The following is a 13,794-nucleotide window of genomic DNA, read 5'->3' on the forward strand; positions in this document are numbered from 1 at the left end:
GTTCTCTCCATCCTGGGGATAATAGGCCTTTTGGTTTAGCCTTGGATATGGAAGGTTCAATATTGACAAAATATTATCCACACTTAACGTTCTGAAAAGAAGTGGCTAAATTGATGGTATGTGTTATAATTGATGGTATTTGAGACTTAAGGTACTATGGTAACAACAGAGAAGGGACTTTGGGGCATAAAGGTCAATGAGATTCAAGATTGGTGACTGATATTTCATTTTTACAAAAAAAAAAAAAGACAAAAATGGCTTTACTGACATAGAGACAATTTTGACAAATGTGGTGGATGCAACCTAATCAAGATTAAACTGAGAATTAGCATTTACTTCTCTGATAGGTGAATTAATGTGAGATACTGAAACCATATTTGTGTTGCTGTAAAATCTTGAGCCCTACAAATATAATCACTATCTCCTATGGTCTTTCTTGATGAGCAAGTGATTATGCATATGTTTTTTTCTGCATATCTTCAGTAAAATAATGTTTTGTGTTAGAAGAAGAGAAAAAAGAGTAAATCTGATGGTCTAAGGTAGATGTGGAAAAAAAAATCTGGCAACAGATAGTGGGAATGAAATGTTGATAAAGCTTCATTAGTTTATGTTGGCAAAGCATATTGGCATATTTTATCCAATTTTATAGTTGGTAAGGTTATAAATGCTTATTAAAGCTGAAACACATAATTGGGGATCATAACCATATTCTACTATCAGTCACTGCTAGAAGTACAACGCTGGGCTGGATGGACCAAGGGATCATGTGAACATGCCTAAACTACTACATGTGAGGTCAACTCATTCCTTATTTTAGGGTCAGCTTTGGTCTGATTGAATTTTTCACTTCTTATTTTGTTTCCTTCAAGCAGTCAGTAGTTATTGATGGAAAAGATTTGTCCTTTTGCTTTTTTTGTTCAGCACTTCTGCGAATCAGTACACTGCTATAAACTATTGGTTATTGATCTTCTAGAATGATTAGTGCTTGATTTACGTCTAAATAGCAGCATGAATATTTCTCTTTAGTTTGCTTAATTCAATATTTTGATATATTTCCCCCTCCTCATTGTTGGAAATACTTGTTTGCAGAGAAGGAGACTATAGGATTAATATTAGTTTTTTAAAAAATGAAATTTATCTCTGAATTGTTGCTCTGTATAAAACAGATGTCTTTTCTAAATCATAGTTACATTTGAAATAGCAAAAATCATATACACTAGAATTAATTGGTGAATGGTTGTGTTTTTGAGAATTACTACCTCTAAATGTTGGGGTATCTTAAAGCTCAGTCCTGTGACTTCTTCTCTAGCAATACTTTGTTTTTAGGAGATCTCATTCGATCTCTGATTAAAAAAATATACAAACAAACAAACAAAACTCTTCCAAATAGCTTTGAAATTTTAGAAAGATCAGTAAAACTACCGATATATGAAAAACAAAAAGGAAAATGCAAGCTGTAAGAAACATATGTTTCAGCCCTTATCTCTTTCAACTCCAGAATTGTATACTAGTCTCCAATTTAGCAACTCTCATAGGCAAACTCAACAGTCCTGAAGCTCAACTCTTGATTCCCCTTCCTTCTCATGACTCCTTAATTTCATCTTCTAAGTAAATACTACCTCCATTCATCCAGATGGTCAGGGCATATGCCATAGAGTCATCCTTGACGCTATATTTCTTTCATAATCCATATCCAATCTATCAGCAAACCTCGTTGACTCACTTCAGAATATACCAAAATTGTGCCACTTCTCAACAATTTGGCCTCTACTCCCTGGAACAAGCCACTGTGGTCTCCACTTGGGCTGCTGCAATGGCCTTGTAACTGCTTCTCCTTCCATTTCTCACCCCCCTCCCCTCATCCCTCTCTGCTCCCGTCTATTCTGCACACAGCATCCAGAATGATCCTTTAAAATTTTAAGTCAGATCATGTGACTTTACTGTTTCAAACAACTCAATAGCTTCTAATCATAAGAATAAAATTGAGTGTTGGTGGTGATTTACAAGGCCTGCATGATTTGTTGCCCTGATATTAGCCTTACCTGATCTCTATGCTCAGGGGCACTGGCCTTCCTGCTGCTCCTGAAATACACCAGTCAAACTCCCATTTTGGAGCCTTTGTGCTTGTCGTTTCCTCTGCTTGGGATGATTTCCCCCACAAAATCCAATATCTTACTCCTGTCTTTCCTTGGTCCTTGTTACCTAATGAGATGCCTTCCCCTATACCCAATCTAAACTAGACTTTCCCCTTTTCTCTCCATTCTCTCACCCTTCTTCACTTTCTTCATAGCAAGTATTAATACCTGCTGTTGTGTTACACAATTACTTACGTATGGTTATTCTCTGTTTCCCCTCAGTAGAATGAGGCTAACTGCCATATTCTCCTGGTGTAGTGTAGGTACACCATTAATATTTGTTGAATAAATGAATGATGGAGTCCAAACTTGTTTTTGTTTTTTTTTGGTGGGGGATGGTAAGTAGTTAAGTAAAAATTGGAAGAAACTAATATTTGATATTAGTCTCAGCATATGGTCTTTTCCTAGTTGTGTTTAATTTCATATTTTATCCAGGAATAACTGTACTTCCTGGATTAGAACATTTAGCTATAGCTGTTCAAGTATCTGACGTGTAAATCTCTTTGCTTTGTTATGCCATCTGCATGGAACAGAGGGCTGGTGGAATTGGAGAGGAATCTACATGTGCTTTGTTATTGTCCCTCAATAGCTCAATGTAATAGTTCATGTTAGCAGTGGTTGTTAATCTAACAAACAAACAAAACCCTAAATTATATAAAAAGGGTGATGGTTGTTTCACACTTTTTATGTCATTTGTGGTGAGGATTGTTATGGGCTGAATTGTGTCCCTTCTCCCCCCCCCCCCCGCCCCCAATTCACATGTTGAAGCCCTAATCCCAATACCTAAGAATGTGACTGTATTTGGAGACAGGGCCTTTGGAGATAGAGGTAATTAAATTAAAATGGGATCATTAGAGTGGGCCCTAATCCAATATGACTGGTGTCCTCATAAAAAGAGGAGATTAGGACATAGAGGGATATACACCAGGGATGTGTGCACACATTCAAAGACCACAGAAGGTGGTCATCTGCAAGCCTCAGGAGAAGAGAGGACTCAAGATAAAAGAAACCTGCCAATACCTTGATCTTGGACTCCTAGTCTCTAGAATTGTGAGAAAATAAATTTCAGTTGTTTAAGCTACCAAGTCTGTGATGTTTTGTTATGGCAGCCCTAGCAAATTAATGAAAGTATTGAAAAAATGAAAATTTACTAATAAAAATAATGTGCCTGCTCTTTTCATTTGTAATTTGAAAATGAACTATGTAACCTGTCTCTTTCTGGCAAATGTGGCGTAATCCTGCCCAACTAATCCAATTTGTCTGGCTACTGCAAAGCTAATGTCTAAGGCCTGGAATCCTCACAGAGCCAATTGTCTAGCTCTTAGTCCTGTTTGTGATGCCAATTGTAAAGCTAGACGACCACGCTAGTTATCATGGCTATTTTACCTGCGGGTGATCCTGCAGGTATGGGCCAATGGTTGAGCTAGGGCTGGGTCTGGAACTCCCAGACCCCTCAATCCCATTCACAGACTGGGTCACAAACCCTTCTCATGCCAGGCTGGGTCACCAGACCCCTTCACGCAGGTCTATAAGCTAGGCAAACAGCCACACGGTCCTTGGAAGCTGCAGGTATGGAAAAACATGGCTGTGCAGGGCGGCCCCCAAGGCAGTAAAATACCAACCAAAGCAGCACCGCCTTGCAGGCACACTTACTCCACCCACAAACACAATTCTTACCAGACCACCCTGAACTGGATCTGATGTGAGGGGAGCCTGACCAAATTGTTCCATTTTCCCAACACCCTGTCAATGTCCTTTGGGTCACTGATGGCCATACTAGACCCATGCATTGGTTGTCCTATACAGGGGGTAACGCCTTGGGTCAAGTAAAGGATAGCAGACAAGCAAAAGGGGTCCGAAAGGTGGCTAAGACCAAACGCCCAAGAAGTACTCAGGATTTTATCCCAAAGGGACCAAGCAAGACTAGCCATAAGCAGATGTGGCTTGACTTGCTTGCAGCAGGGGTTGACAAAAAGAAAATTGACTGGCAGCCAAATGCAGTTCTGTTTGCCTTGTGGCAGCAATTGCACCCCAAACAGTGTTTCACCAAATGTCGGGAAACAGGTAGCAAGGAACACTCAGTGGATTTAAAGGACTTTTTGGTTGCTCCTGAGGAGGCAGATGAACTGTTCCATTTCGATTAGGGAGCAGGACAAGTACTCATCTTTTGAGGACATACTACTGAGGTCGAAGCTGTTTCATTGCCATTGGGCATAGGAAGATTACCTCCTCGTGTATATACTGTGTATATATATATATATATATCTCCCATAGCTGAATACATCTTGGGTATGGATCTACTTTATGGTTTGTACCTGAAAACAACAGTTGGAGAGTTTTGGCTGCGAATACAGACAGTAAAGCCTGTGTTACGAGGATATGCTAAACATGACCCACAGGTGTTACCCAAGCCAAGACGTGTAGTTAACATAAAGCAGTATCACCTACCAAGAGGACATGCAGCGATAAGTGTTACTATATTGGAATTAGAGAAAGTTGGCATCATTCGTCCAGCTCAGAGCCCATTTAATGCTCCAGTATGGCCAGTGAAAAAGCCTGATGGTACCTGGAGAATGACTGTAGATTATTGAGAACTGAACACACAAGTGCCTCCTTTGCATGCAGCTGTGCCTTCAGTTCATGACTTGGTGGATCAGCTGATGACCAGCTGGGGACTTATCATTATGTATTGGACCTTGCAAATGCTTTTTTCTCCATTCTGGTCTTGGCTGATAGCCAAGATCAGTTTGCCTTCACCTGGGAAAGAAGACAGTGGACCTTTCAAGTACTGCCCTAAGGTTATCTGCATAGCCCAACCATCTTTCATGGTTTGGTGGCTGGGGACCTAGCCAAGAGGACTAGGCCCAGCACCGTTACAATGTTTCACTACATTGACGATGTGTTACTAACCTCTGATTCTCTTGCAGATTTAACCCAGCAGCTCCAATGCTGCTAAGTCATTTGGAACAATGTGGGAGGGCCGTGAACACAGCCAAAGTGCAAGGACCTGGGCTGTCAGTCAAATTCCTGTGAGTGGTCTTGTCGGGTAATATGAGGGTCATCCCAGAAGCTATTATAGATAAGATACAGGCATACCCTAGACCCACAACGGTAGCTCAGCTACAGACCTATTTGGGACTTTTGGAGTATTGGAGAGCTTTTATACCCCATATGGCCCAAATGGCATGCCCAGTATATGCATTGACAAATAAAGGAGCCCCCTGGGATTGGACTGAGGAAGTAGAACAGGCTTGTCGGGCTACGAAAAGGGCAATACAGGAAGTACAAGCTTTACAAGTGGCCAACCCCACTAAGCCTTTTGAGTTAGACGTACACATAGCCCAGGTGGGGTTAGGATGGGGTTTGTGGCAGAGACAAGACCGATTCCGCACACCTGTAGGATTCTGGTCTCAGCTCTGAAAGGGTGCTAAAGTGCGCTACACCCTAATTGCCCTAATAGAAAAGCAGTTAGAAGCTGTGTATTCTGCCTTGATAACCACTGAAGCCCTCACAGGAACTGCCAAAGTCCTAGTAAGGATGACATACCCCCTAATAGGTAGCCTGTGCATGTGGGCAACCAACCCTAAGACAGGTGTAGCTTGGACTCCCACTTTGTCTGAATGGGGAGCATATATAGAACAAAGGAGCACTGTGTCAATGAATCCTCTGTCCAAAGAGTTGCAAACTGTGCTAGGCCCAGTAGAGGTTGTGGAGGAAACTTTGACACAACCATTACCCATGGAGGTGGAGGCTATACCTTTGCATGAGGGACAGGGACCTATCACAGAGCAAGTTGGGTATACAGATGGCTCTAGCATGGGAACTTCAGCATCGTGGACAGCAGTTGCTGTCCAGCCCTTAAAAGATACCATGTGGTACGAAAATGGTACAGGGCAAAGTAGTCAATGGGCTGAATTGAGAGCAGTATGGATGGTGATAAAAAATGAGCCTGGGCAATTAACCATCTGTACTGACAGCTGGTCTGTGTACAAAGGTTTAACCCTTTGGATCTCTACTTGGAAATATCAATGGTGGCTGGTAGGCCACAGACCCCTGTGGGCACAAGCCATGTGGCAAGAGTTATGGGAATTGGGGCATGAGAAAGAAGTAACTATTTCATGTCACAGGACATTTTCCCTCAGCCAGTCCAGGAAATGATGAAGCTGATGCTTTGGCTAAGATAAGATGGCTGGAGAGAGCCCCGGCTATTGATGTAGCCCAGTAATTACATTGATGAATGCAGCATGCTGGCAGCAAAACCATGTGGATGGCATCTCAAAGATGGGCCTTGCCTATAAAATTGGAAGATGTAGTTAATGCCTGTCATGCTTTTCTAGTGTGTGCTCAAGAGAGTCCACACCCCCGTTGGGTGCACCATACGTATGGGCAAATAACTCAAGGAACAGTGCCCTTGACTTGATGGCAAGTGGACTTTGTCAGAGTACTGCCAAGGTCAGAGAACTTCAGATGCATCTACGGTGCCTTTGATATGGCTACTGGTCTTCTTTTCGTATGCCCTTGTAAGGCCTCAGACCACGTAAACACTGTGAAGGCACTGAATAGCCTTATGGCTATGTATGATCAACCTGTAGTTATAGAGAGTGATAATGGAACCCACTTTATTGGACATGGGGTTCAGAAGTGGGATTCCCAGTTGTCTGTTCAGTGGAAGTTACACGTGCCATATCATCCCCAGGCAGTGGGAATGATTGAATGGTACAATGGTCTTTTAGAAAGGAGACTAAGGCTATCTACCCAACCCCCATCCCTGAAGGGGTGGACATGATGGTTATGGCCAACAGTCAGAATTCTAAATGAGAAACCCCACAAGGGTGTACCCTGTGCAGTGGAAGCTCTGTTGCATAGGGCTGCAGCACCTACACAGTTACAAATCACTACTAAGGATAAGCTTTTGAAATCAGGATATGGCAAGAATGGAAATATTCTCTTACCGGCCCCAACCTGTTTGCAACAGAGACAGAGAGTACAATGGGAATGGCCTTGGAGATTAAAAGCCCCCCATATATGCTGGGTAGGTATAGTAGGGCCTTGGGGAAAAGGATTAGAGGAAGGCTTGCAAGTTTCCCCTTGGATGACAAGTACCTGGCCTCGTCAAATAAAGGTAACATGGCGTGGAACAAATAAGTGCTCTATTCCAAAGGGCACATTTGTATTATCATTATGGCCAATTATGAGCTTCCCTATGCTGTTACATGTAGAACTTACAGATCCAACAGTGTTAGCAGATAAAGTATGGTATCATAAGCCAGGTAAGATACCTATTCCTGCAACCATACTTTCTCAGGATGGCAAACTGGCATGTATCTTACCAGAAGGGTGAGAATTTCCCCTATTGGTACCAATAACCATTCTGTCTTTTCACCCATAGTGTTCTGGGTGCAGGCACTGCACCAGAGCTGCGTGATCCATGTGTCAGTCGCTGAATATGCATTGAACTGCTCATCAGTATGACTGCAGGATTTGCATGGAGGATCACACCAATGGTTACTGCTAACTGGACATATGCAGCTGACAGTTAAAAGGACAGAACTGCAATCCTTAAGGCATGTTGAACGGACAATAGGTTATGTAAATGTGAGGGTTATTTATCCTTGATAAGGGAACATTGCAGAAGATTCTGAATGGGTAGATTGTACGGTGAGGGACCCTGAGGGGGTGGATTGTTGGGAAAATAGAATAATATAATCAGGCTCCCCTTACCTCAGGGCTGGTTGGGGTGGTTCAGGAAACAAACTGTGTGTGTGTGGGTGTGGGTGTAGTTGGTGCGCACTCGTGGTACCGCCACCTTGGCTGGCATCTGCTTCAGGCGTCTGCCCCTGCAGCCATGCTCTCCAACCTATGGCTTCCAAGGACCTGTTTGCTGGTTACCTAGCTCATGGACCTGCATGTGAGGGGTCTGGGGTCCCAGCCTGGTGTGTGAGGGGTATGGTGACCCAGCTTGGCATGTAAGGGGTCTGGGGACCCAGCCTGGCATGTGAAGGGTTTGTGATCCAGTCTGTGAACGGGCTTGAGGTGTCTGTGAGCTCCAGACCCAGCCCTAGCTCAACAACTGGCATAGTCTTGTAGCTTTACAATCGGCGACGTCGGCAGGATTCCGACACAGCCAGAGCCAAACACCAGTGCACAGGTTTAAGACCTATCATTGATAACTTCCTCAAAGACTAAGACCAGTTTTCCTTAGAGAAGCAGGCTGTGACCTTCCTCTGGTATTCCAACCGTAATCTGAAATTCCTTTTCCCTAAGCCTGGGGATGAAACTAAGGCCTAGCTAAGAATGTGGAGGTTTGAGGGCAGCACACCATTCACCCAAACCTACCAACTTGGGGCTCGGGTCCCATTGCATCCCATTGCATCCCATTGCACTTGAGTGGAGATGAGACTGTTCACAACTGCTAGAGCTTTGTTTCAAAAACCCACATATGAAACTCAGCAACAGATGCTTAGTAAAAACTTATGGTTCAAAAAATAAATAAAGTAAAATCTAGGGTTTCATTTATTCATTTATTTCATTAAATCAAGCACCATTTATTTATTATTTGTGGTATGTTAGCTCTGGGTTTTCAGGGTGAGTCACGCATGGCCCCTGTTCTTACTGAGTTTGTGGTAAAGCTGGGGAGGCAGTATGTTAACGGCTAATTATAAAACATTGTAATGAGTGAGGCAAGGGCCACAAACAAGGGGCTGTGAGGGGACGGAGTCATTTCAGTTCAAGGTTGCAGAACAAGGTTACTGAGCCTAACAAGTACTTTGTGGTCAAACTCCACAAATGGGAGATGAGAGTGGAAATTTAGTTGGGTGTGAGATCATAAATTGCCTCATAAACTATGCTAAAGAGTTTGGATTTACCTTGTAGGCAGCAGGTAGCCATTGGAGGGTTTTAAGCTGGTACAAGTGCATCAGATTTGCGTTTTAGAGAGATGGCTCTAGTGGGAGCGTGGGACTGGTGTGGAGGCATTGAGACCTCTCAGGAGGCTGTACATAGAAGACTCAATTAGTGCCAGAGCATTGCACACACTTTTCATGATAGATTGATGGATGGGGCTGAGATTGATGCCCTGTTTCCTTGCCATGTATGACAAAGACTTGTTGAGCAAAATGAGGGAGAGAGAGTAGCCCAGATGACCTCTGGGTTTTTCTGTCAGGTTAGAGGTGTTAGTCTCTGAGGTAAGACATACAGATGGAGGAGGCAAATTGGTGGAAGTAGGCTTCTACTTTTGACATACTGTATTTGAAGTGTCTGTTACCTATAGAATTAAATATTTTTTCCCTGGTTTTTAAAAACTTTTCATATTTAAGCTGAAACCTACTTCCTAGCCTTACTTCTCAACCAGTTTTCTGTTTTTACTCCACAGTCTGCCAAACTTGACGATTTGCTACTTTCACACAAAAATGATTTTCGTTTCTGCCCCTTTGCATGAGGTTCCCTTCCCTGGATTCAGTCTCCCTTCCGTCTCTCCTGGTAGAAAACTTTATCCTTAATGGCTCTTTTTGGAAACCTTTCTTAATCCTTTTGAATGTTTGCAGTCTCTGCAGCACTTTCTTTGTACTTATATAAATATAAACAGTTATCAGTCTGCCTTTTATATTGCTGCTAGTTGCATATTTCTCTTGTCACCATACTTGATCTTACTAATTTCCTACATGCACAGGGTATTGTTTTTAACAAAATATATGCTCAATAAATGTTTGTTGGCTTGAGATGAACTAAAAGAAGATCTTGGTTTTGGGGGGACTGTTCAATGTTAACCCAGAGGTATGTATTTGTTGGGTTTCCAATCCTTCAATCTTCCCTAGTACTTTTGTTAACTCAGTAAGGGTTGGTTTTGGTAGGAAGTAAGGGACAGTTGCAATTATCAGTGACTTGAAGAAGGGACATCCCCTCTTTCCCCAGTGTTGGATGATAGCTTTTACTATGAAAGATCACTGGTTTTACCTATTTATAGACAGTTTTACTTTTCTACTCTTCTAATTTCTTTCAGAACTCTGCCGGTTTTAGCTAATTAACATGGCTTAAATGTTTTATATTTTATTTCATACATTAAAATTAACTCAAGCGAGATAACATAGCCCTGAAGGCTCCTGTGAGCTATTGGAGGAAGGTTAAAATTCAGAGTGTCTTAGCTAATAAAGGAGAAAAGAGATAGCTGTTAACATGGCCTTTTTATATTACAATGATAGTAGAATTAAAATAACATTAGAGTTAGATTGAGAAAGAACATGGTTATAGAATATAAATGTGTTACCCAAGTTGGCATTAAAGAAGACTTTCTGCAAAGCTAGCATCTGAGATGCTAAAGCAATTGCTGCACTAATACTACAAATGAAAGTAAATCACAACCTCATGACATAGTCTGCAATGTTCGTATTGTGTGATAGCATGGCTCTTTATGGTAACAGTTGATGGCTTGGTTCAGTAAGCATATCAATTTAATTTTCAGTATCTTTGGAGCATCTAGTTAAGCACATATGAATTAGGAAAGATTACAAAAACTTCTTTTGTACTCTAAATTTTAATATATAAATATTATACATCATTTAAAATATACCTGGTTTTAATGAATTTTAAACTTAATAAAGTGAGAATTTTTTCTTTTTTATTACTTGAAACCTCTAATTTAGGACCATTTCAATGGGGAGCTTCTTCCTGTATCTGTGATGAAGTACCCTTTGTAGCCTAGCACAAATTTACAGACTAAAGAAGAAAAAAGTGTGCAAACCCAAACTCTCTAAAGTTGATTTTCCACATGAGAGGGACCCCTAAGATCTGAGAAAGAGGGGAAGAGGAAGGTTGTGTATCAGTGACAAAAAGTAAAGTTAGCAAGATGTGGGCTTGGACCCTACATTAGAAGCATCTTTGCTGCAAGTTCCAACTAAAAATATAAGCTTCTTATAAAAATATAACTGATTTTGTACTGAAAAAGAAAATGAGGAAACAGGAATTATGTTACAGAATAACTTGAAAGCTAATTTTACTGATTGCTGGTATTCTTTCAAGAGATGGGAGACCTTTTCAAATAACATATGCACATTCCCCACCTCCCCACACCCCACTCCTTGGTGAGAATCACCTGCTATAGTGAGTCACAGTCACTGATGGGAGTAGGTTAGTTCAGTTAGGTGAGTTGGGGTGAAAAAAAGAAGGTTCAGTTTTCTTTTTTTCCACAGGATTGCCAAGCCATATTTATTTTCTGAAATAAAATGAATCATTGAAAATGTCACTTGATTTTAGTTTAATCAATGTTAAATAACTAAATTGGGGTATTTTAAAAGAAGACAGGTACAAACAGCTTACAAAAGTGAATAACTTGTAAGCTGCAATTGCATATTTTATGATGAAAGCATAATGTTCTTATACAATGTTCTTTTCACATTTCCTACTTCTCTGGCATTTATTATAAGGAACAAAGCATTTCTGGAATGCTCATTTTAATTTCAAAGCCCAGACTATTCTATGGAAAACATTTGGCGTGGAGAATCCTAACAATAGAGGAATGTGCAGTGGGAAGCGTCATGAATTGTGGCACTTAAAATACATTCTGAAGGAAAATTTCAGACAACGATACTTATTCTTCATTTTAAACAGAAGTTCTAAACTAGGTGCTATAATTTGTCTTAATCTGTACAAATATCTTTTAACTCTTGATATATGAATTAAACTGACAATAGTGAGATATTTGCCTTTTGGAGTTTGTGAAAGCCCATTAAATAAACCAGGCTTATTATCATCCTTATATAATCCATGATGAAGACACATGGCCCTATTTAGCTGCTTGTAAAGCATATAGAATGTGCTTAGTTAACTGCCTTCCTCACATTTAGCATGGAAGGTGTGAGCAAGATAAGGTTAGGTCTAGAGAGAACACCTTTGACAAGGATTCTGGTAGACAGCTTTCTATATTGATGTGGGGAATGGACTAGAAAATACACATGAAATACCAACCAATATTTGTGTCATGTTATTTATTTTACAAAACACTTAACGTTATTTAAACTTCACACAGTCTTATAAGATAATATGATTATTCTTATTTTCTAAGAAAAGGAAAGAAAGGCTTGCCACGAGACAATCCACTCTGGGTCATGAACATGGAAATAACACAAATTAGAATAAAGCAGAGGGTTGATTAGACAAGGGGAGAACAGAAGGGCAGACAGAAATTATCATCCATGTATTTCCCCCATAGCTATTAAGTTCTTTCTCATTTTCTAACTAAAAACTGGGTCCAGATGTCCACATAAACAACTATCCAATGCTCCATAAAGAACCAACAAGCAAAATCTCTAAGGGCTGCAGAGCAGGCAGGGTTATGTGTCTGTTGTCAAAGGTGTGGTACGTGGTTTTCATAAGCCTCCGCTATTTGATGACACGTGGGGTCCTAGCTTTCAGCAGGTGTTTCAGGTCTTCTATTTTAATTTCTGGATACAAGTTTCTTTGTTACTGTTTTCTCCTCCCTTTTATGATGGGGATTTTCAAGCTTTGCTTACAAAAATTTTATCCAAAATTTGTTATTGGGATACAGGTTTAATTAAGAAATGGAAGGAATGGATATTTTTCATAATGCAATTCTGTATGAGTTTTTTGGTTCCAAATACAGATGCTTAATTTTCACCTCCAGATAATGTTCTTATCATGTTTGTTCTTTTTTTAAAGATTAATTTTTTCCTTTTCCCAGCTTAATTAAGGTATAAATGACAAATAAAAATTGTATATATTTATGGTGTACACTGATGTTTTGATATATGTATACATTGTGAAATGGTTAAATCAAGCTAATTAATACATCCATCACTGCATATGCTATGGTGAGGAGTTCTTATTTTAAACAAATTTACAGAAGTAATACGTGCTCATTTTTAACATATTTAGGCAATTCAAAATATGGACATAAATTGCCCCTCTCTTCAACCACTATTCATTAAGCCATTTATACAATAAATATTTATTGAACACCTACTACGTGCCCTCTTCTAGGTGCTGGAGAACAAAACGCATTTCATGGAGTTTACATTTTTAGTATTGACAGCATACAATAAACATATAACAAACTAAAAAATGTCAGCCTCTGTAAGTGTTTTGAGAAAAAATAAAGTGGGGTAAGGAGACAGAGTGGAAGAGGGTGGGGATGGGGGTGTTCAGGAAAGGACTCTTGATAGGGAACTTTGAGTGGAACCTGTTTGTTTGAGAGACTGAATGAGTGAGGGGAGAGTGTAGGAGACAGATCAGAGAGGTTCCACAGGGCAAGAAAGTAGGTAACCACTGTTTTGTATGTTTCAGAATGTCCTCCTCTACCCGATATTAGTAATCTCTATTTTTAGCCTAAATAGACTAATACTTATTAACTTAATTGTAGTTATTTTTGCCTCCCTCTTAATATAGATTGTTGGCTACAAAGTGATATAAATTTTATTTTATTATTATATTTATTATATTTGATATTTTCAAATATAAAATTTTCTAGTCTTCTCATTTTTGACTGCTTTATCAAGGTTTTCTATTTTTTTCCATTTGAAGTTTCTGTAATTAAAACAATACACACACACACACACACACACACACGCACACGTGCACACACACACACACACACACACACACACAGAGAGAGAGAGAGAGAGAGAGCGAGAGAGTCTTCTAAAGCATT

At 40.3% G+C, this 13,794-nt stretch overlaps 1 protein-coding gene across 6 annotated transcripts in view; it reads left to right on the plus strand.

Moving 5' to 3' along the window:
• The window catches only part of CTNNA3 (catenin alpha 3), a 1,664,900-nt gene that overhangs the window by 40,406 nt on the left and 1,610,700 nt on the right, over positions 1-13,794 (plus strand). The gene's annotated exons all lie outside the window — the stretch shown is intronic.

This window comes from Cynocephalus volans, chromosome 7 (assembly GCF_027409185.1).
Source record: "Cynocephalus volans isolate mCynVol1 chromosome 7, mCynVol1.pri, whole genome shotgun sequence".
In the NCBI taxonomy this organism is placed as follows: domain Eukaryota; kingdom Metazoa; phylum Chordata; class Mammalia; order Dermoptera; family Cynocephalidae; genus Cynocephalus; species Cynocephalus volans.